We start from the raw sequence: 20,954 nt of genomic DNA on the forward strand, positions 1-20,954 counted from the left end.
TTCATTAAGCTTGGCAATGGTAAGACATTTCCACAATCTTCCCTGTTTTTATAGGACCCCTGGGACTGCGGTGGGAGGGGGCTAACCCCTGGTGGATGTTGTGGCAACTTGGGGAAGGGAGTAATAAATGCCAAGTGGGCTGTGAGTGTTGGAGTGGCAGGAACTATGTAAAGGCTGCAGCAGAGACAGGCTAACAATTGCATGTACCTCTGCAGACTGACCTGGGGATTGGGAGTAGGCGGGAGAGGTGGCCAGCTTGTAATTCCATGTGCACTTCCATAGGCTGTCCTTACTTTGTTGAACGTTATCCTCTGCCCTCTCCCTATAAGGCAGAGAAGGATTCTGTTCAAAAAGTCAATGGGCAAACCAGGAAAATATGCTGTGCCACTGTTTGCCAAGATGGTGTCCTCAGAGCTGGTGGAGGAATGGAAGGGGACCACAAGCTATATGGGCCGTGCAATCTCCATGGCACATTAGGAGCACTACCTTTGCCATAAATTCTCTTTTTAACACCTGCAGATCAGCATATAGCACACTGCAAAATAGATAGAATTCTGCAGAAACCCAAGGATGGCTGAATTCCTTAAAGGGCCTGAAAATATATATATTTTTTAAGTTTGCATAACATGACTTCCAGTCCCTTTTCTTTTCTGTAACTGCCACTACAATAAAAGTGCCTTTCCTTCAAACCATCTTGTTAACCGACCCAGTGCCACCACCCTGGCTGGGGTGAGGGGAATCAATAGAGGTGATGACCAGGCGGGAGAGAGAACAACAAACATCATGGTAGGAGGGTTGGGGGACGACACAGAAAACTTAAGCAGTGGTTGTGTGTTTGCATATTTATGGGGGGGAGGGATGGAGAGTTTGTACACTCTCTGGAGTGGCTGCCATTTGAGCAACACATAGGGAGAGGATAAAAGCCCAGGTGGCGGAGAGACCAACATAGTAGCACCCTGACAGTACCCAGAAAAAAGTTGTTTTAAACCCCCCCATACAGCTGTATTATATTGCACAGTACTTATCAGAAGTGGTCCCCCCCCCCCCCCCGTTTGGGCCTCCAGCATGATTCACGTGGTTCCTCCATCTGTGATTCAGGGGGCCGCAGGACTGTGTTTGCCTTTTGGTTCACCAGGTCAACCCTGGATTTTGGAATCAATCTTCTCCTGGTTTGCATCCTGGGGGTTTAGTTGGTGGAGTCCACAAAATATAATGGTTCTGTGGCAGAATCTCTCCAAAATACATGGCCAAGAGCTTTACAGTAGTTGCAAACCTTGCGAGCTCTCCAAGAGGTCCTATTATTGTCCTTCACACTTTTGCAACCAAGCCGGAGCTCCTTTCCCTTCGTCTGGCACTGGTTTGGGTCCTGGTTGTACTTCCTCTCATTCATTTATTCAAATAGCTGCTCTTATGTTTGTGCACCACAGTGATTAGAATTCAGACGAGCCTGTACACACTCCTCTCTCCACAGAGCAATGAAGTCAGGAACCTCAGCATGAAACCATGCTGAAGTACAAGGCATGGCTGTTCAGTAATATCACACAGGTTTATGAACTTCCCACAAGCCAGAGTTGCAAAGGACAGCACATGACGGCATGCCAGCATTTAAACAGGGAGGTGACATCCAATCAGGATGACCCTGGGACAGTACAGAACACCCAGGCTGACCCAGGTAGCTGACAAAGCAGAGTGGGATACTGGTGCAGGGGCTTGGCAGATGTCCAACAGTTGTTTCAGGATGCGGCTGCATCCACAGCTATTAATGTGTTGCAAGTAAACTCATCTCATCTCTCCACGAACTCACTTCCAAAATGGGTTTAATAACATGCGTTAAAATGCCAAACGATTCATAACAAGAAAAACATTATGAACGCAAGGCCCTTTAACGTAAAGCAACTCCATTTAACCCACAACAAATTTCAGGCATAGATAAACCCTCAGAGACCTATCCAAGGTCACACAGGAACTCTATGGTGGAGCAGGCAGTTGAACCCAGGTCTTTTGAGTCCCAGGCTAACACCCAACCCAAACCGGACTCAACTGGACCTTGCTTCCTGTCTACGTATGCACACTAAGAAATGTTTCCCTGAGTTTAGTTTACAGTCTAACTAGACAAGATAGACAAAAGCCAGGAGAAGAAAAGTATCATCTCCATTTTAGAGATGGGAAACTGATGCCCAGAGAGATGCAGTGACTTGCCTGTGGCAGAGGCAGGAAATGAATCCATATCTCTTAGATCCCAGTCCAGTGCCTTAGCATAGGACCTTCCTTCCTAACAAGTCCGTGTCTTCTAGGATTCTGGAACTCAAAATAATTGTAAATTACTGTGTAAAAATCCAAAAATTCTTTTTTTCTGGAAAAAGTCTAATGATCAACTATTGAAAACAGACACACACACACACCCGAACACAAGATTAGTTTTGAGCAAAACTCTGATTGTGCTGCTTTACAATTCTAGAGAACATGTCCTTGTATTCCTGAGAGGCAAGTACAGTGGGGAAAGAGGAGCTAAGGGAATCCTCACTAACGCTGAGTGAAAATCAGAAATTCTGGTTACGCCTAAAGAAGCACATATTAAATTATTTCCTAGCAAGGTCACAAAAGAGAACTAAGAAGAGATGGACATGCATGTATCAATTCCAATTTTTATGTCTCATTGGAAGGCCTCTGTGTATTTTTTTTTCCCCTCTCTCTTTCTCCGTTGTACCAAACAAAAAACAAAAACAAAAAGACCCCTTCTCTTTTAGCTTAACTAAACACCAGGAACTTGTTGCAGTTACATTTCACAACCAACAGATCCTCTGATCCTCTATCTTCCAAGAACCTAGGAAACTCTTACCATCTCCCCAGTCACTCTCCAGAGCTTCCAACGTTTGATGATCTTTCCGCTATTCCATCTATGGCAAGTGAGACTGTGTTTTACTGGAGGCTTTAGACTCTGAAGGGTGGGGGGGGGATGTGGGTTATGTAGAAAGCATCTGTTACCAATGTGAGAATGCAGAATGCAACTATCACATGACAGGGAATTTGGCTCAAATAGAAAGCATAAGCCCAAGCATATTAGAGAGCATAGGACACTCCATCCTAAGATACCAAAGGGAAACCAGAGGGAGAACAAGAGAGCACTTAGGTCTAAAAGAAGAAAGGAGATGGTCAGACAGACACTGCAGTTTTATAAGGGAGACTGGAAAATGGTTTGTAGCCTTAGACAGAAAGGCTCGGCATATATAAATAGTCAAAGAACCAGTCACATTATGGAGAAGGATCAGAAAAGCCATGGCAGACACACCATGGCTGCCTTAGGGGGTCAGATTTTCAAAAGAGCTCCGTACCCAACTGATCCCTTTAGGGACCTAAATGCAGTGATCAGAACTCACCTCCCCTGTGCTCAAATGACTCCATGTTCTCAAAAGGAGCTGATGGGTGCTAAGAACTCTGGAATATATGGCCATTTCATTTAAAAGACTAAATAGGAGATGGGTCCTTTTGAAAATCTGCCCCCAAATTTTACTACAAAACCCCCCCATGAAATACTAAATTAATGCACTGTTAAATTAGATTCAAATCACAGACAAGACAAGGAAATCCAGGTTAAATTGCAGCCTAAATTCTAAATCCTCTACCATTACATGTTTTAATGTTGGGTCTCTGCATTTATATGTATATGAGCGAACGACATTGTTCCATTACTGCCTGAACCCACAGAGAGGATAAGGGATCTGTTATTATTGCTGACAAAGAGTTTCTCTATAGTTCAAGAGTTAGAGGCCTGTGGCGTGCTAATCTCAGCTCCCATAGTGTGCGATTTACATTGGGATTTTTGTCTTTCTGCAGACATGGGTTCTTTACAGCATAAGCACTGGTGAACAGGTCTAGGTGAACAGCAGAACACAGAAGTACACAGAATTAAGCAAATATGTCACAATTATAGGTTTGTTCAATGCATTTAGGAATAAGAGGCGGGATCAAGAAATTATTCTGGCAAAAGTATGCAGTAGCTAGATCACAGCGTCTGGGAAGAAGGTAAAGAGCAGAATGGAACATCAGTGTTGATTTGGGTGACCCACCTCGAAATGATAAAGGGCCTGGTGAAAGAACACCTAGATATTAAAAAATAAAAATAAAACACTACTTTTCAGCCAGCAGACACAGATAACATTCAGCCAAATGTTCACAAGAAGCCAGCAGAGGAAACTGGAGAGGTGTTTGCTGTAGAAAAGCAATCGTAGTACCATCCTTAATAAGGGAATCCCAGGAAACTGTCAGTTGGTTAGTGCAACATCAATATTAATTAAAACAACAGCATGTCTTTGTAAAATTAATGCCATCCCAGAAGTGGCTGCATTTTAGGGCTGCAGATTTCTGTATCTGTACTTTCCACAGTGTTTTTGGGTAGTTGGAGCTCTGAGCCAAGCAGGCCTATGAAACAATTTTTTGTGTTACCCCAAATGCAACTGACTTTTCAATGCCATGATCACACTACTATATACAGGACCAGACAGAGGGTTTGGGGGCAAGTTAACAAGATAATCCTAAGACTTTACTGATGCATTTTGTATTTAAAGAGGATGAAGGAGCATATGTGGAAAAAAATCTTTGGGCAAATCCCATCCTCTTGCTGCAGCAGGAGTGGAGGCCAAGTGCTGTTTTGTTTTATAATGGGAGTGTGTGTAACATGTTGGTTTTTTACATGGAAGAGGTGCATGAGACTTATTTTGGGGGGAGTGGAGTACATCAGTGGTTAACACAATACATGGGTAGTAAGGAGAAACCCTTCACTGGAGATCTCCCTCCTTTTAAGATTTCTGTTGGTAGGTGTTTCACTGAGGCACTCCCTAGCTTGTTTTTAATTATCTTTATGGAGTACAGCCAAATTTGAAAATGTTGACCCCATTTGCAATGCATTAGTTTCTCCATCTGTAAAACTGCGGTAACAGCACTTACCTACCTCACATAGGGGTTATGACAACTAAGGGCTGGTCTACACTAAACAGTTAGGTCGACATAAGGCAGCTTATGTCGAACTAATTATGTGAGTGTCTACACTCCAGCCTTCCTCCCACCGATGTAAGTGCCCTACTACACCGACATCATAACTCCACCTTCACGAGAGGCATAAGGCTTATGTCAGTGTAGTTAGGGCGACGCAGTGCCTGTGTAGACACTGTGTTCCTTACATTGGCTGTCTAGAACCCAGCTGCCCCCCCTCCCCCAGTACTCCTGGAGAGCTGGGCAGCTGGACCATGCTCCTGGCTGGGAGCCGGAGTGAGAAGCCTGGGGGGCTTTCCCCCGCTCCCAGCTGGGAGCCAAAGCCCAGGTGGCTTCAAACCTGGCTCCTAACTGGGAGCCGGGGTGAGAAGCAGGCGCGGCTTCAGACCCCGCTCCCAGCTGTGAGCTGAGTAGCCCCCCGCACCTGCTCCCTCCTGGGAGCTTGGTGAGCCGTGAAATTGACAAGGCTGCCCAGCTCCCAGGCGGGGCAAGAGGGGCCGAGAAGCCGGGGCAGCTGGACTCCACTCCCCAAGGGCGAGAAGCCCCACGCGGGCAGCTTCCCCCCACTCCCAGCAGGGAACAGGTAGGGGAGAAGCCCCAGGCGGGCGGCTTCCCCCTACTCCCGGGGGGAACGGATAGGAGAGAAGTCCCAGGTGATTTCCTCCTCTTCCAGCGGGGAACGGTGGGGCAAGAGGCGCCAGTGGGGAATGGGTAGGAGAGAAGCCGCTGGAGGCTTCCCCCACTCCCTGAGGGGAACGGGGAGCAGGGAGGAGAGGGCAGCCTGCCGGGAGCCTGTGGGGCAGCCAGACTGGGCTCTCAGATCCCCTCAAAGCCCCTCTTAGGTTGGTGGAAGCACTCCTGGTGAGGATGCGCACTACCGACCCAAGGAGGGTAGTATGGACATGCACCACCGCAGTAGCTGTAAGTCGACCTAGGTTTGTTGTGTAGACATACCCTAAGTAGTTAGTCTGTCAGATGCTATAGCAGACTTAAAATTCATCCGATTGCACACACAGCCCTTGTCCCAGCTGCTCTTGTTGACGCCACTGCAGACGTGATAGATGGGGGAGTAGGGAAGGACCTCAAGGACACTCTCTCTCTCTCTCTCTCTCTCTCTCTCTCTCTCTCACAGAGTGAAAATGGTGGGGAGTTATGCAGAGAGGGGAAGAAAAAGTGAAAGGGGTTAGGATGGGGAGGGGACACTAGTACTTGCTGGACGATGACAAGGAGTGGAGTGGAGACTGGAGCTGGCTCGGTAAGGCAAGTGGGACTGGAACAAGGAGCCCGGGATGAGGAAGAGACAGGACTGAGACAGGGACAGGTTGGAGGAGATGGGGCAGAAGGGGGCAAACTCAGGAAGAATGGACAGAAGAGTGTGACCACAAGTGCACACCCCCACAGAGCCTGGAATGAAACCCAAGATATCTAAGTCTCAACTTTCCTCTGTTGTCAGCAAATATCTGTGAAACCCCCTGCCAAAGTGTGCATCTCATCCCCCTTTGGTGCTGGTCCACACAGATTCTCATAGAAGATGACAACCACTACTGCTATCAGTTACTCTGTTAGCTCAAGAGGCAGAGATCTGTGTGGTGAATCTAAATGTTCCAACCCTGCTGATGAACCATGTGGGTGTCAATATGATGCTAGAGGAAGGATGTTTTTTTCAGGGTTTTTTTTTTTTTTTAAATTTTAGGAAATTACACCCAAAAAAAAAGTATGCTAAAAGAACATAAAGGTTGCAAACCAAGCACTCAACATTTTGGAAATACCAGAATTAAGGCTTCCTGTGCAACCTTAATTGGGGCCCCTTATGTGTATGCATTAAGATACATTCTTTAATTACATGTTCATATACTATTTTTTCCACAGGACCTCTGCATCGTTCAGTGTACAGGATGGGGATGAAATAGGTTTGTGTAGTGAAAGAGGCTTTTGTCTATAGCAGTGGTTTTCAAACTTTATTTCTGGGGACCCAGTTGAAGAAAATTATTGATGCCCGCGACCCAACAGAGCTGGGGATGAGGGGTTTAGGGTGTGGGAGGGGCTCGGGGCTGGGGCAGAGGGTTGGGGTGCGGGGGTGAGGGCTGTGGGGTGGGGCCAGGAATGAGAGGTTAAGGGTGTGGGAGGGGGCTTTGGGCTGGGGCAGAGGGTTGGAGTGGGTGAGGGGGTCAGGGCTCTGGGCTGGGGGTGCAGGCTCTGGGGTGGGGGCTGGGGATGAGGGGTTTGGGGTGCAGGAAAGGGGTTTGGGGGGGCTCAGGGCTGGGGCAGGGGATTGGGACACGGGGTTGGGGTGTGGACTTACTTCTGGCGGCTCCCAGTCAGCGGCGCAGCTGGTGTGCAGAGGCAGGCTCCCCACCTGTCCTGGCACCACGGACCGCGCTGTGCCCGGGAAGCAGCCAGCAACAGGTCCACTCCTAGGCGGAGGCGCGCAAGCAGCTTCACGCGACTCTCAGCCGCAGGCACTGCTCCTATCCCCCAGCTCCCATTGGCCAGAAACTGGCCAATGGGAGTGTGGCGCCGGTGCTCGGGGCAGGGGCAGCGCGCAGAGCCTGGTGGCCCCCTTGTCTAGAAGCCGGACTCATTGCTGGCCGCTTCCGGGTCACAGCACGGTGTCGGAAAAGGTAGATACTAGCCTGTCTTAGCTGGGCAGCACCACCGACGGGACTTTTAACGGCCCTGTCGGTGGTGTTGACCAGAGCAAGGTGACCCAGAGCCTTACATGCCGTGACCCAGTACTGTGTCATGACCCACAGTTTGAAAAGCTCTGGTCTATAGGACACCTGCCTCATCTGTTGCAGAAGTTGGAAGGTGTTCAGTGAATGAGGCAGGGGATTGCAGGAACAGAAAGGATGATCCCATAGTAAAAGCAGCTGTATGCTGCCGGGAAGAACTGGATTCTATCCTGTCTCTGCCACAGAGTTCCTCTGTGATGCTCAGCAAGTCACTTCAACCAAACTTTTCACATGTGGTCACTAATTGTGTATTCCTCATTTTCTGGGTGCCTGACCTGAGATCAGGAGGTCTGATTTGCAAAAGTACTGAGCACTCACAGCTGCAACTGAAGTCAATGTGACCTGTGCTTTGATCATATAAAGTGTTATCTAATGCTCAGATCTCTGAAAAATCAGGACCTGGGCATCCCAAATTAGGCACCCTATATTAGTAGATACTTTTGTCCTTAATTTTCCTGTGCCTTAGCTCCCCATCTCTCAAATGGGGACAATACATACTCATCTCCCCGGAGTGCTGTCAAAATAAATACTTTAATATTTATGAAGCACCCAGATACCAATAATAATGAGCCCCACAGAAAAGCCCGTGAGGAAAGTAATACTGTATTCAGAGCAGTGTGCAGTAAATAAGGCATGTGGCCATCCATTGAGCAGTGGGGCAAAAACAAATTACTAGTTGGCTGCACATTAAGTGAGCACGGTCCATCCTGTGCACTAAATGAGGAGGTCCTGTGGCAACAACAGTATATGGTCACTTAATTAAAGAATGTATCTTACTGCATCTGTACAAGGAGGCTGAATAAAAATTGCACAGGCAGCCTTAATTCTGGCATTTCCTAACTTTTGAGTGCTTGCCTTGGCAACCTTCAGAATGTTATTTTTCACATTTTTTTTGGTGTAACAGAGTGGTATAGCTTCTTCCCATAATACCAATATAACTGCATCCACACTAGGAGTTGTATCACTAACTATAACAGTAGGAAACCAACACAGTTACAGCGGTACAAAAACTGTGTGCAGACCAGCCCTTAGATTTTAACCTGGAGCCATGGCAGTCATTTGCTGTGCACAGAGGAAACAAATTGGAAGGAACATTAGACAGAGAGTGCTCAGTCTCCATGGCCCACTCGGGCCATCTCTCCTGAAACCGCCAATAAGGGTGTAAAAGTAGCAAGTGAGTGGTTTTTTTTAATTGCAGCCCCCGTCCACTAAGGTCTTGACTGAAACCCGTTTCTCACAGACCACCAAAAACCCATCAGAGGGCCCTATCTTTCAGACACTACCAGCCGGGGCAGGATGCAAACAAGTAACTTAGATACGGGAACTCTATTATTGCCTATTATTGATCACATGAACTATCTATCCCTCTCAGATTTCCCCCCTCAAAGTTAAGACAGAAAAATGATCCACCTGGGGAGAGATCTAAGGCAGCATCGCCACTGGGAGTTTAGGCATTGGAATCATCCATGATGCTCTATCACTGAGAGGTTTCAGAGGCTGTTAGACAGCTTTTGTAAATGAAATCTCATTTCATGCAGGGGTCTGGACTAAGTGACCTGGAAAGTTTCTTCCATCCTTTAGATTTATGATATTCTTGAACACCATTACTGTCATGTCCATTTTACCACAGTAGTTTCTCACTTCGGTGTATAGTAACTCAGATAAATAGGGGAGATATCTGAAGCACACTTTAAACAACAACAACAACAAAATATCTCAGCAGTGGCCTCATATCAATGTGCGTTAATACAAAAAGTAGCACTATATATCAAATTCTAAATACTCCTTGTCTTCCTTACAATATTCTTGCAAGCAAGGCCATATGAGGATTTTATTAGAAAATAAGAGACAATCTTTCCCTGATGGCAAGACCCTCATCAGATATGCTCACTAACAGCTGCTCTCTGGTACAGAAGTTCTTAAGGGTTCTGTTAACAAGATTTTTATTTTTCTTTAAATTTTTCTGAAAAGACAAACAGATGGTATATAAGCTTCTGGTTATAACTTCTCAGAAAATGAAGGGATCAGCTAATAAAACCTTCCCAACCACCATTTAAAACATCTCCAAGTGAAAAGTTATTTAAATTAAGTCCAAGTACAGAGAAGATATCTGTTGGTGGAAAAAAAGCTTTGATAAGGAGGCACTGACTCCAAGGACTGGATCTCACCACAACTTTGAGGAGGAATTGATAATGTAGACAGATCAGGACTACCAATCTTTTTATGGTTTTCATTTGGAAGGGGACTGAATATAATCTGATTACTGATAATTTAGCTGCACGTAAAAGGCGGTTGAGTAAGCGGAGCTAGAAAAGTTTTTTTAAATTAACATTTAAGTATAATATCTAGTCAGTGACCAAGGGTTTTGGACTGACAGGGAGAAGAAAAAGGGTCCCTTGCATCCTGGGGGCCCTGAACTCAGAAAAATAAAGCTGGGATGTTTCCAAAACGACAACACTATCCCCACTCTGGAAAGTTCACACAGCTCAGCTTGGTCGTTCTATTGAAGCATCTGAAATAGCCAGGGGGAAGGGAATCAAGGCTTTGGGCTGGACTGAGAGGGACTGTAAAATGCCTCTGATGTATGGCACAATGCCCAGGCAGCTGCTGCACAAATGCCAGAAGTGGGACCTTCCACTGCTTCAGCTGGATCCCTCTTAACGTTTTGAATTACAGATGGATACCTCACTTTATGGGATTCTGTTGGAACACAGGAATGCAAAGACTGCTGCCACATGTGTCCTTATCATTCTAGTTTGAAGCCCCTGGTGGGAAAATGGTAGGTAAGTAGGTCTAAAATAATGGCTAAGGAGTGTGTTTTAGCATCTTCATATTTGGGGTTGCAGAAATTAATTCTTTCTGCTACTTCAGACACAACAGCCGGTTCCTGTTAATCTATTAAATGCAAAAAAACCCAACATCAATGCAGCAGTAAGATTGAACTGGGGGGAGGGGGTGTTTTTCTTTTGTTTTAAAGATAGAAAGTAGAGAAGTTAAGGTTCTAGAGCAACACAATATTAATCAGGAATTGTGCAAGTTAAAGTACACAACCTTACAGGTTATCTGCAATTTTTATTAAAGTGCGTTATGCCTCGTTTTGCTTCTTTATGATGTAAATAAGACAAGCTTGGACTTTTGGGTTTTGATTTTTAAATGTTTTACTTTCTTAATACTTTAGAAATAGCAGGAAGGTAAAGTCTGATATTCCCTGTTTTGCTGGAAGCCTTTCTTGGATGACTCCCTTTAATTTAACAAAAATTTATTTTCTCCCAATGTTTTAAAGCATTTGCATTAAGTAGGTGTTAAAAACAGAGTGTACAGCTTTTTAAACAGCCTGAATTAAAAAACCCTCTTCCTAATTTAACTAAATTTCAACTTCTTTAGTACACTACCCGTTCTCTACTGATCAAAAGATTCTTGCAAGGTAGAAAATAACTGAATTTCTAATGTAAAAAATCAGGGAGAAAAAAAATCTAAAGGCTTTCAAGCCTTCTTTATACATCATAAACCAGGAAAATGTACACAAACATGATTTTCCTCCCCTTTGCAGGTCCCCTTTAACATAGCATTGACATAGTTTGTAAATTCTATTGCTTGATTGTGTTCAAGAAAAAGAGAACAAAATTGTCTATGAAGAATTCAACACAGTTCCAATAAAGCTATCAAGCTTACACAGCTCACTGAAATGAATGAGGTTGGAGAGGGGTGGAGTCCTACCTTTCACCACAGCTACTGTTGACTGGAAATAGTTTGCAAGGCTGGGTTAACAGGGCAGCAGCACATCTGTTTATCTCACAACTGAAAAAGATAAAAAAAAATTCTAAACAAAAGCTCAGAGTTTACTGAATGCAGCAAATGAGAAAAAAATCTGGGGATCAGTATGAGAGAATGTTAGGCAGGGGTTACGATAAACTGCTTGCAACTTTAACTAGAATGTTTGCTACCAAACCCTATCAAATACCACATTTATCTTTTGAGAAAGTAGGTATTCCTCTGGTCGATGTAATGCCAATCTGGAAAGATTACTTTTAGAGGTCTGGTAAACTCACTGCAATATACCATAAAGTAGTAAAAATGGCGCTCAGAGCCTTTTCCCCTTCTTTAATGCTTTAAAGGAAAGGTACAAAGAAAGTCCACACCAACACTCATATTGGTAGGTGGGTGGGACAGTGTGGAAGGAGGCAATTTCCTCTCATGCTTTTCACTTGGCACACTACTTGCACTCAGGGCTACCCTGATCTTTAATATGGAGGTGTTGCCCAGGGAACCCACAGGCCTCACATGTAGTGTTTGATCTTCACTGGAGTTGCCAGGGCAACTTCCCCACCTGCACCTTGCTCCACCTTCTGTGTACGATGTACACACACAAGGCTTCTGATTGATCACCAATGTGGATCTTGACTGAACAAGATTTGGGCACCCTCTGTGCTCCATTAAAAAAACCTCCTGTTCTGCAGGAGTGATTTGAGAGGAAGTTCTTGTGGCTGCTGCACTGGGCTAGACCTCACGAGATCCGGGGCGTACTCCTCATTCACTGTGACCTCATGCAAGTCACTTACTCCCTCTGTGCCTTGTTTCCTCACCTGTAAAACAGGGATAATGATACGTCCTTTGCCCCACCTCTTGTCTGCCTTGTCAATTTAGTCTGCAAGGTCTTTGGGACAAGGACTCTCTCGGATGGCTTGTCTTCACTGCAAAGTTAACTCGGGCTCTTACTTGCGTACACTGCCCTTCATCTGGCTCTCATGCACTCACGAAAGCCCTGGGTCTATAGGCTAAAATCCAATTGCTGCTTACAAGCGGGCTGATAACTGCCCATTTTACAGTAAGGACTCAGGCTAAACCACTCAAGGGCCAACAGTCCTCCAGTACCTTCCCGCAATTCCCCCTTCACCCCCCCCCCCCCCCCCCGTGTGGCCAGAAGGACAGACAAGTTCTCCCACGATTCACTGGGAAATAATCAGAGCAGCTCAGCTTACTGCCCCACAAAGAACCCTGGGATGTGCCCCAGGGGTCCTAGCAGCAAACACAGGTGAGTGGCGCACCAGTGTGGACACAGTTCAGTGGACATATTCGAGTCTGGCTCTGCAGTGTGGCCACTCACAACCAAGTGCCAGTCTCCTGGGTTAATTCTACAGTGAAGACATACCGTAAGGTATGCATGTACAGTGCCTAGTATTGGGGGCCAATGATCTTTGTTGATGCCTTTAGGCACTAGTATGCTATAAATAAATGTTTTATTCCCCACCAAAAAAAATACTAACACTAAGCATAACAAACAATAGTCGATTGTGTCATCTGTCATTTCAGGCCAGATAAGTGTTCAGTGACTCAGATCGGAAAGTACAAAAAGGCAGCAGCAACAGGAATTTTACCCAATCTCGATTTTCCTTTTGGTTATTTCATCACGTAGGGAAACATTATTAGAAGAAGGAGAAACCGCTGAGAGCACTACTGACAACTGCTCCCAAATCCTCTGTTGTGATCCATCACTTGACAGCACCTCATCTTCTTGTGCAGTTTTTTTTAAAATAACATAGCTGTACGCTGAACAAAAGGCGCAACTAATATTCACTCATTCATTTTATTAAATTCTGCTGCCTAGTCAGCACCCTATAATCATTTTAATATATGGGATGTGGCAGTTCAAAATAAAAGTCTTCAATTTATTCTAAGTTACAGCTTGTTGGGCATAAATCAAACAGTGCTGGATATTCTGCATGATAATGGGACTTAGAAAACTACCAATTCTTGATCCTAGCTTGTACTGCACACTAAACGGTTGGAGATTTATTTAGCACATTTATAACATCCCAGTTGGCTGGCAGTGTGTGAATAAAATCAATACAAAACATTACAATCAAAAATAAGATCCAGCTAGCCCAAACGGGCTACCAACCAGAAAATGAGGATCTGCACAAAGGTAACTAATGCTGCCAACTCTTGCAATTTTACCATGAGCCTCGCAATATCTGGCTTTGTTTTAAAGCCTCGGCTCCTGGAATCTATGTGATTACCATCTCAGCTTTAATTTAAAAATAAAAGTTTCTAGCCCTCAAGCAAACCAGGACTCAATCAGCACATATTTTTCTAACAGGTGCCAACTGATCTGGGGTGGGAGGGACAGCGCTCTGTACAAGACAGTTTCTGCATCAACAAGCTTGCCATCTAACTCAACAGACAACACTGGGCGTCCCAAAGGATGGTGCTAGCTAGGAGTTTGGGAACTAAATTCTGGCCCCATTGATTTCAATGGAAAAACTTCCATTGACTTCCTGATGAGTCAAGCTTTAACCATGTGAGTTTTATTGACACAAATCAGCATGTGTTGGCCTTGTGGAAGAAGTGAAACTTCAAAGGTATTTTAATGAAGGTAGTGGCAGATGGCTGCCACTTTTACAATAAGTGTTCTAGAGTTCTCCTGGTCCTATCCCATCACAGGATTCATATTAGGGTGACCAGATGTCCCGATTTTATAGGGACAGTCCCGATATTTGGGACTTTTTCTTATATAGGTTCCTATTACCCCCCACCCTCTGTCCCGATTTTTCACACTTGCTATGTGGTCACCCTAATTCATATACAAACACAAGCTCTGATTTGGAGTGGGAAGCATATTACCTTCAGTACTTTGAGAACTTTGTCCTACAAGTTATTAAGCAGTTTAAAGAATAGACATTATGGATACAAGTTGGATCACTCTCCAACAGACACTGGGATTATTTATTTCTTTGTAATTTTTTTCATACATTTATGAAACCTCAGTTAACATATTTTTAGAAAACTAACTAGCACAACATACAATATCAATTGTGCAGCTAGTAATCACATGCAGACATTATCAATATTTCAACTTAAAAATGTGTTAAAAAACAAAACATCTTATAAAAAGAGCGGTAAAGGTCAGAAATTGTTATTGGCACAACTATGGTTATTAAAGGCCAAAATTAACTTATTTGCTTAAAGCTAGGCACAAAAGTTCATATTTAAGCTTGATTTCCAAAGATGCCAAGTATTCGCAATTCTCACTGAAATCATCTCCCAAAAGATGCTAAAATATGGATTCAGGTGCCAAACTTTAGGCACAAATGTTCTAAAATGTTGGCTTCAATTGCAGATCAGTTGATATAATTCCACATTCCAGCTATCTGAACCAAAAAGAAACTATATGAAATAAATCTAGAAATATGAGAGAAAACAGGACTGAATATTGTGAATTTTGTCACAGAAAACTGAGGGGGGGAACTGTTAAATTCAGGCTTCCGATCACACCTCTGGCTTTAATGTTTACTACTAACACTGCAAATATTTCATATTCAGACTCAAGTGGACAGCTCTTTAAAAAAATAAGAAGAGAGATTTAGCACTGTAAAAATTAAAGGTGAAATGCTGGCTCCACTGAAGCGAACGGGATTTTTGCCACTGACTTCAACAGAGTCAGGATTAAGATTTCAAACCACACTACATGTGCTTGAATTCATTGGACTCAAACATTACACAGGAAGGAAAGCCAGAAGAAACTGTTAGTCTCTAAGGTGCCACAAGTACTCCTGTTCTTCTTTTTGCGGATACAGACTAACACGGCTGCTACTCTGAAACCAGAAGAAACTAGTGATCCAGTGATCAAACTTAGTTTAATATAAAATATTAGTGGGAGAAACCATTTTAATTTATAACACACACTGTGATCAAGTTACAAGGCACCGCTTTAAAAAGGGGGAGGGAAAGGCACATTTAACACACACTCCTCTTGTCGATCCAAATGAGATGAATCCATCATCACATTCTAGGGGTTGATTATTCTTAGCGGTTTTCTAACGCTGAAAATAAAAGGGGGCACTAATGTTCATGAGGGTGACAGAAAACCTAGCAGAGTAAGAAATTTTAGACAGAGTTATTTACAGATATTTTCCTGTGAGAAAAGAATGGAAAGAATGTAAGCTGGGACCATTAACAAATCCACTAGAACACTGGTCTGTGCATTATATTCAGTAGATTTGGTGAAGGGGGATGGTGGGAGTAGAAATCCAAACTTTAGCCTGTAATCAGAAAAATCCTGCTTTAGAAATTTGAACCAGCAGCTAGAAACATGTAACATAATATAAAACCCTCCTTAAAGGTACCCAACCTCCACAGGCATTAGAAACAAGAGAGTGCTTATACTGTGTATGTGAGGTCTATGACTGCAGCCAATGAAGGATTGAAAATTTAGCTGAAATAAAGCCAGAGATACTAAATCCTTTTATTACCCTGCAGGGACCTATTCACAAAGAAATGACATGAACAAAATCTGTGTTTCCTTACTTTTTTTGTGTGAATGGTGCCGCATTTCATGTGTGCAATTCATCAATAAAAAATGTTGACAGGACAGAAGTTTAAATATATGCACACCGTTAAACAGAACAATTAAGATTAAAAATCAAATAAAAATGGCCTAAAGTGACATTTTGGGTGAATTCTCTAGACCTATTTCTGGAGATCTGGGTTCAAATGCAGTAATGGCATAGTATAGTTTACCTTTTGTATGGCATTTGATATGGTTCTGCAGAGTGTTCTCATGGGGTAACTAGAGAAATGTGTATGCAACAGAAGTACTATAAAATGGGTATACAATTAAAAAAAACCAGAGAAGCTATTAATGGTTCAGTGTCAACTAAGAGGAAGTATCTAAGGAGGTACCACAGGGGATCCATTTCCAGTCCAGTGAATAGTCGATGTAATTGTCATCCAAGAGAATGGAATGGGGAATATATAAGAAAGATCTGGGGTTGATACAAGGTTGGGAGGGACTGCTAGTCTTTGGGAAGACACGGTTAACCCTTTCCCTGCTGCTTAGCATACCAGCTACATGCAGGCACAGAAAAGCTCTTCCATTACTTCCCAGTACACCAGGTATGTCACTCTCTAGTGCTGATGTCCCACTGTAATATCAAGGCTGCCAAACACAGCACGCCACCCAGAAGCTGCCACAGAGTTCAGCCAGAGAAAAGCTTAAATATAAAGTAACTATGACAAACTGGAGAAAAATGGGCTGAAACTGAAAAAGAAAAAAAAAAGACAACTTGAACAGTGCGATTTGGGATTAATAGTTATTGGAGAATATTGGTTTGACAGTCAGTCGATAGGAATCAACAATGAGACTTGTGAAAAAAGGGCATTTGTCATACTGAACTGTAGCAACAGAAGTACCAATGTGTAAAGCAAGCCAGGTAATTATTCCTCTCTCAACAGCACCAAATTAGATGTCAATTGCAGTGATGAGTTAGTTTAGGTGCCACTTGTTTCAAGACTGCCTTCTCAGATGCAAGAAGTTTTCAGCTTACTTTGTGGGAAAGATCAATCATACCTACTACAGCTTCAGACCCCCAGAATCCAATGCTGGGAAATAAATCAGCTTCTTTAACCAAATGCGGACAAATCATGCAGCCAGCACTGAAGAAATACCTGCCATTCACTTCTGGATCAGGCCTTTGCCTCTCATGTCTAGTGAAAGCAAATAAGAAAGAAACTAGGTCCATTAGCGAAAGAGATCAACCACCATTCCTTCACAGAGCGCTGCCTCCCACTCATACTGGAAGAATCAATAGGGTGCAAGCCTCCCCTCCTCCCCCCCCCCCAGTACTGCTTAGGACTCCATAATGGGGGGTATCATCTAGAGCCCTTATAAAACAGGGACCACCCAGGGCCTCATATGGGTGGACTCCCCCCTAGGGTTTTATGATGGGGGGACCCCCAGGCCATTATAATCGAAAGGGTCAACTTAGGGCCCTTATAATGGGTGGGCTCAACAGGCCTTATAATGGGGGATACCGCCTAAGGCCCTATAATGGAGGGCACCCACCCCAGGTATTACCATTAAAGGGGAACACACACAGGTCTTATAATGGGGGAATCCCCAGCATCCTAGAATGGAAAGAGACTTGCTAAAGGCCCAGCTCACCTTCAAGAAAACAGCGCTCAGTGTAAGTGACACTGTCAGCTACTGTTCTCTCTATAGTTCCTTTTCTAGGCAAAGTGACTGAAGTTGGTACTGTGCTGTCTCCAACAGCACCCAACCTCCTTCAGTATCCTAGTAAAGATAATCTAGGCATGGCCCAACTCCTAAATAAATACTTTGCCTCAGTTTTTAATAAGGGTAATGAGCTTAGGGGGAGTGGCTACAGTGGCTAGTGGTAACAAGAATGCGAATTGCCACATCAGAGGTGGAAATCAAATTCAGCTTAATGGGACCAAATCAGGGGGCCTGGATAACCTTCATCCAAAAATATTAAAGGAACTGGCACATGAAATTGCAAAACCAATAACAAGAATTTTTAATGAATTTGTTGTACCCGAAGCGGTTGTACCCTATCACTGGAAAATTGCTAATATAGTTCCTATTTTTTAAGAACGAAGGGGAAAAAGGGATCCCGGAAACTAAAGACCTTTTAGTTTGACCTCAACTGTATGCAAGGTCTTGGAACAAATTCCAAAGAGAAAGTAGCTATGGACAGAGAGGTAAATGGTAACTGGGATAAAATACAACATGGTTTTACAAAAGGTAGATCATTCCAGACCAATCTGATCTCATTTTTTGAAAAGATAACTGATTTTCTAGACAAAGGAAATGCAGTGGATCTAATCTACCTGGATTTTAGTAGGGCATTTGATACAGTTTCACAAAGGAAATTATTAGTTAAATTGGAGAAGATGAGGATTAATACAAGAATTGAAAGGTGGGTAAGGAACTGGTTAAGGGGGATACTACATGGGTCATACTGAAAGGTGAACTGTAAGGCAAAAGGGAGGTTACTAGTGGAGTTCCTCAGGGATCAGTCTTAGGGCCAATCTTATTTAACGTTTTCAATATTGACCTTGGCACAAAAAGTGGCAGTGTGTTGTTAAAATCTGCAGATGACACAAAGTTGGGAGGTACTACCAATACAGAGGAGGACCAAAATATCTTACTAGAAGAGGTGAATGACCTTGAAAAGTGTAGTAACATAAATGGGATGAAATTTAATACTGCAAAGTCATACGCTTAGGGATTAACAACAAGATTTTTTACTATAAGCTGGGGACATATCAGTTGAAAGTGACAGAGGAAGAGAAAGACCTGGGTGTACTGGCTGATCACAGGATGACTGAAAGCACCGCAGCCATTTAGAAGGCTAGCGCAATCCCAGGATGAATCAGGCAAGGTTGTTCTAGTAGAGATAGGGAAGTGTTATTACCCTTATACAAGTCACTGGGGAGATCTTATCTGGAATACTTTGTGCAATTCTGGTCTCCCATTTTTAAGGAAGATTAATTAAAATTGAAACAGGTGCAGTGAAGGGCTACCAATATGATCAGAGGACTGGAGACCCTCCCTTATGAGAGGACACTGAGGACTTGTCTACACGACACAGTTATGTCGACAAAAGTCAGGTTTCGTCAACAAAATAGTGGAAGTGTACACACAATGCTCCTTCTGTCAACAAAATTCTGCTTTGCCGACAAAATAAAACCACGTCAACGAGAGGCGTATAGCTTTTTGCGGCAAAGTTAGATCGACAAAGTATCTGTGTAGACACCATGCTTGGTTACATCATAGTAAATGGCCTCCAGGAGGTGACCCACAATGTCCATCCTGACCGCTCTGGTCAGCAGTTTGAACTTCACTGCCCTGCACCCAAGTACACAGGCATCCTCCTCTCCCCATTTGAAAGTCCAGAAGGCAAGGGAAGCAAACCGTCACTCTGGTGCTGCACCAAAGACCTGCGGCTTCTATAAGGAGCTGGACACCATCCTTGGTGGTGCCCCACCTCCACTGCCAAGAGCCCCATGGATACTTTGGCGGGCCTGGAGACAGCGGACAATGGAGTCAACCCTGAGGCCAAAGTCATGGATGAGAAGATTGAGTTGGAAGACAATGTGGAGCATGTGGCAAGGTCGTCTGGTGGCGCAGCAAGTCAGAAACTCTTCTCCACTCCGGAGGGGTCTAGCCAGTCTCAGCAGTCCATCTCTGGCATGCATGATGCAGGAGAGAAGAGCCCTGGTAAGTGATCTTTTTGAGTTGATGCAGTTCAGTTATATGAGGTAGAGCTGTCCTTTGCTCTGTATATTCTAGAAGTGGGTGAAGGGATAGAAAAACTAGGTGTTTTTGAGTGTGCGCCACATTCCTCTGTGCAGCTAAGCAGTGCGGTAGAACAGTGTGTTAATGCACACCGAGATTTCACGGGAATCCTCCAGAGAGATCTCTAGGAAACTTTCCTGGAGGTACTTGCCGATCCTCTACCAAAGGTTCCTTGGCAGAGCTGCTTTGTTCCTTCCCAGTTGTAGGAAATTTTCCTGCGCCAATCACTAGTGCAGGGACCAAAGTGGCACACGGGCAAGCAGCATAGGGACTGAAGCCACACATGTGCAGGAGATGCACCCTGGCATACTTGCATCTGTTTTAAGGAGCAGGAGTGAGATATCTGCTTCAATGACCCTCGTCTGTGGGAAACAGTGGTAGAATTTACAATACTGTCCCTACTCGCCTTCAGTGATTACCTTAAAAAGCCACTTAGACCCTTTGCCACATCTTGTGACCCAACCCCCTGCCCTGGTGGCAAGTTAACAAAGCACGGCAGAGTACTGTATAGAAAGACACATTATTTGTACTCATTGTCAAAATGTTGCCTCAAAGCCTCCCTGATTTGAATAGCACCACATTGTACCCTTTAGTAGCCCTGGTATCTGGCTGCTCAAATTCAGGAGCCAGGTGATCCGCTTCTGCGCTCCACCCCAGGAGAAACTTTTCAGCCTTAGCTTCACAAATATTATGGAGGCCACAGCAGACTGCTATGACCATGGGAATATTTTCCTCATTTAGGACTAATCTGCCACAAAGGCAGCATCAGCATGCTTTTAATCTGCCAAAGGCACATTCTAGGGTCATTCTGCACCTGCTCAACCTATTGTCAACCAACTTGCTGCTGTCCAGGTTTCCCATGTAAGGCTTCAGCCAGGGGAGTAAGGGGTACGCTGGGTCTCCCAGGATCACTATGGGCATTTCAGTATCCCCCACTGGAATCTTGGTCTGGTCTCTGCTAGGAGCTTTCTGTACTGAACAGGATACCTGCAGATGCATGCGTCACGTACCTTTTCAGACCACCCCGTGTTGATGTCAGTGAAATGCCCACGGTGATCCACAAGCGCTTTCAATACCATAGAGAAGTACCTCTTTTTATTGATGTACTCCATCTCAAGATGGTCTAGGGCCAAAAC

The 20,954-nt window shown here is 44.2% G+C and overlaps 1 protein-coding gene across 5 annotated transcripts in view; it reads right to left on the bottom strand.

Moving 5' to 3' along the window:
• Positions 1–20,954, bottom strand: part of TSPAN9 (tetraspanin 9) — a 277,123-nt gene that overhangs the window by 193,837 nt on the left and 62,332 nt on the right. For 2 of the 5 annotated variants that reach the window (XM_024109993.3, XM_065584192.1), the window contains exon 2: positions 11,439–11,519. The exons of the other annotated variants lie outside the window; for them this stretch is intronic. The gene's annotated coding sequence lies outside the window, so the exon portion shown is untranslated. The remainder of the gene's footprint in view (positions 1–11,438; positions 11,520–20,954) is intronic. 5 annotated transcript variants of the gene reach the window in all.

Source organism: Chrysemys picta, chromosome 1 (genome assembly GCF_011386835.1).
Source record: "Chrysemys picta bellii isolate R12L10 chromosome 1, ASM1138683v2, whole genome shotgun sequence".
Lineage (NCBI taxonomy): Eukaryota > Metazoa > Chordata > Testudines > Emydidae > Chrysemys > Chrysemys picta.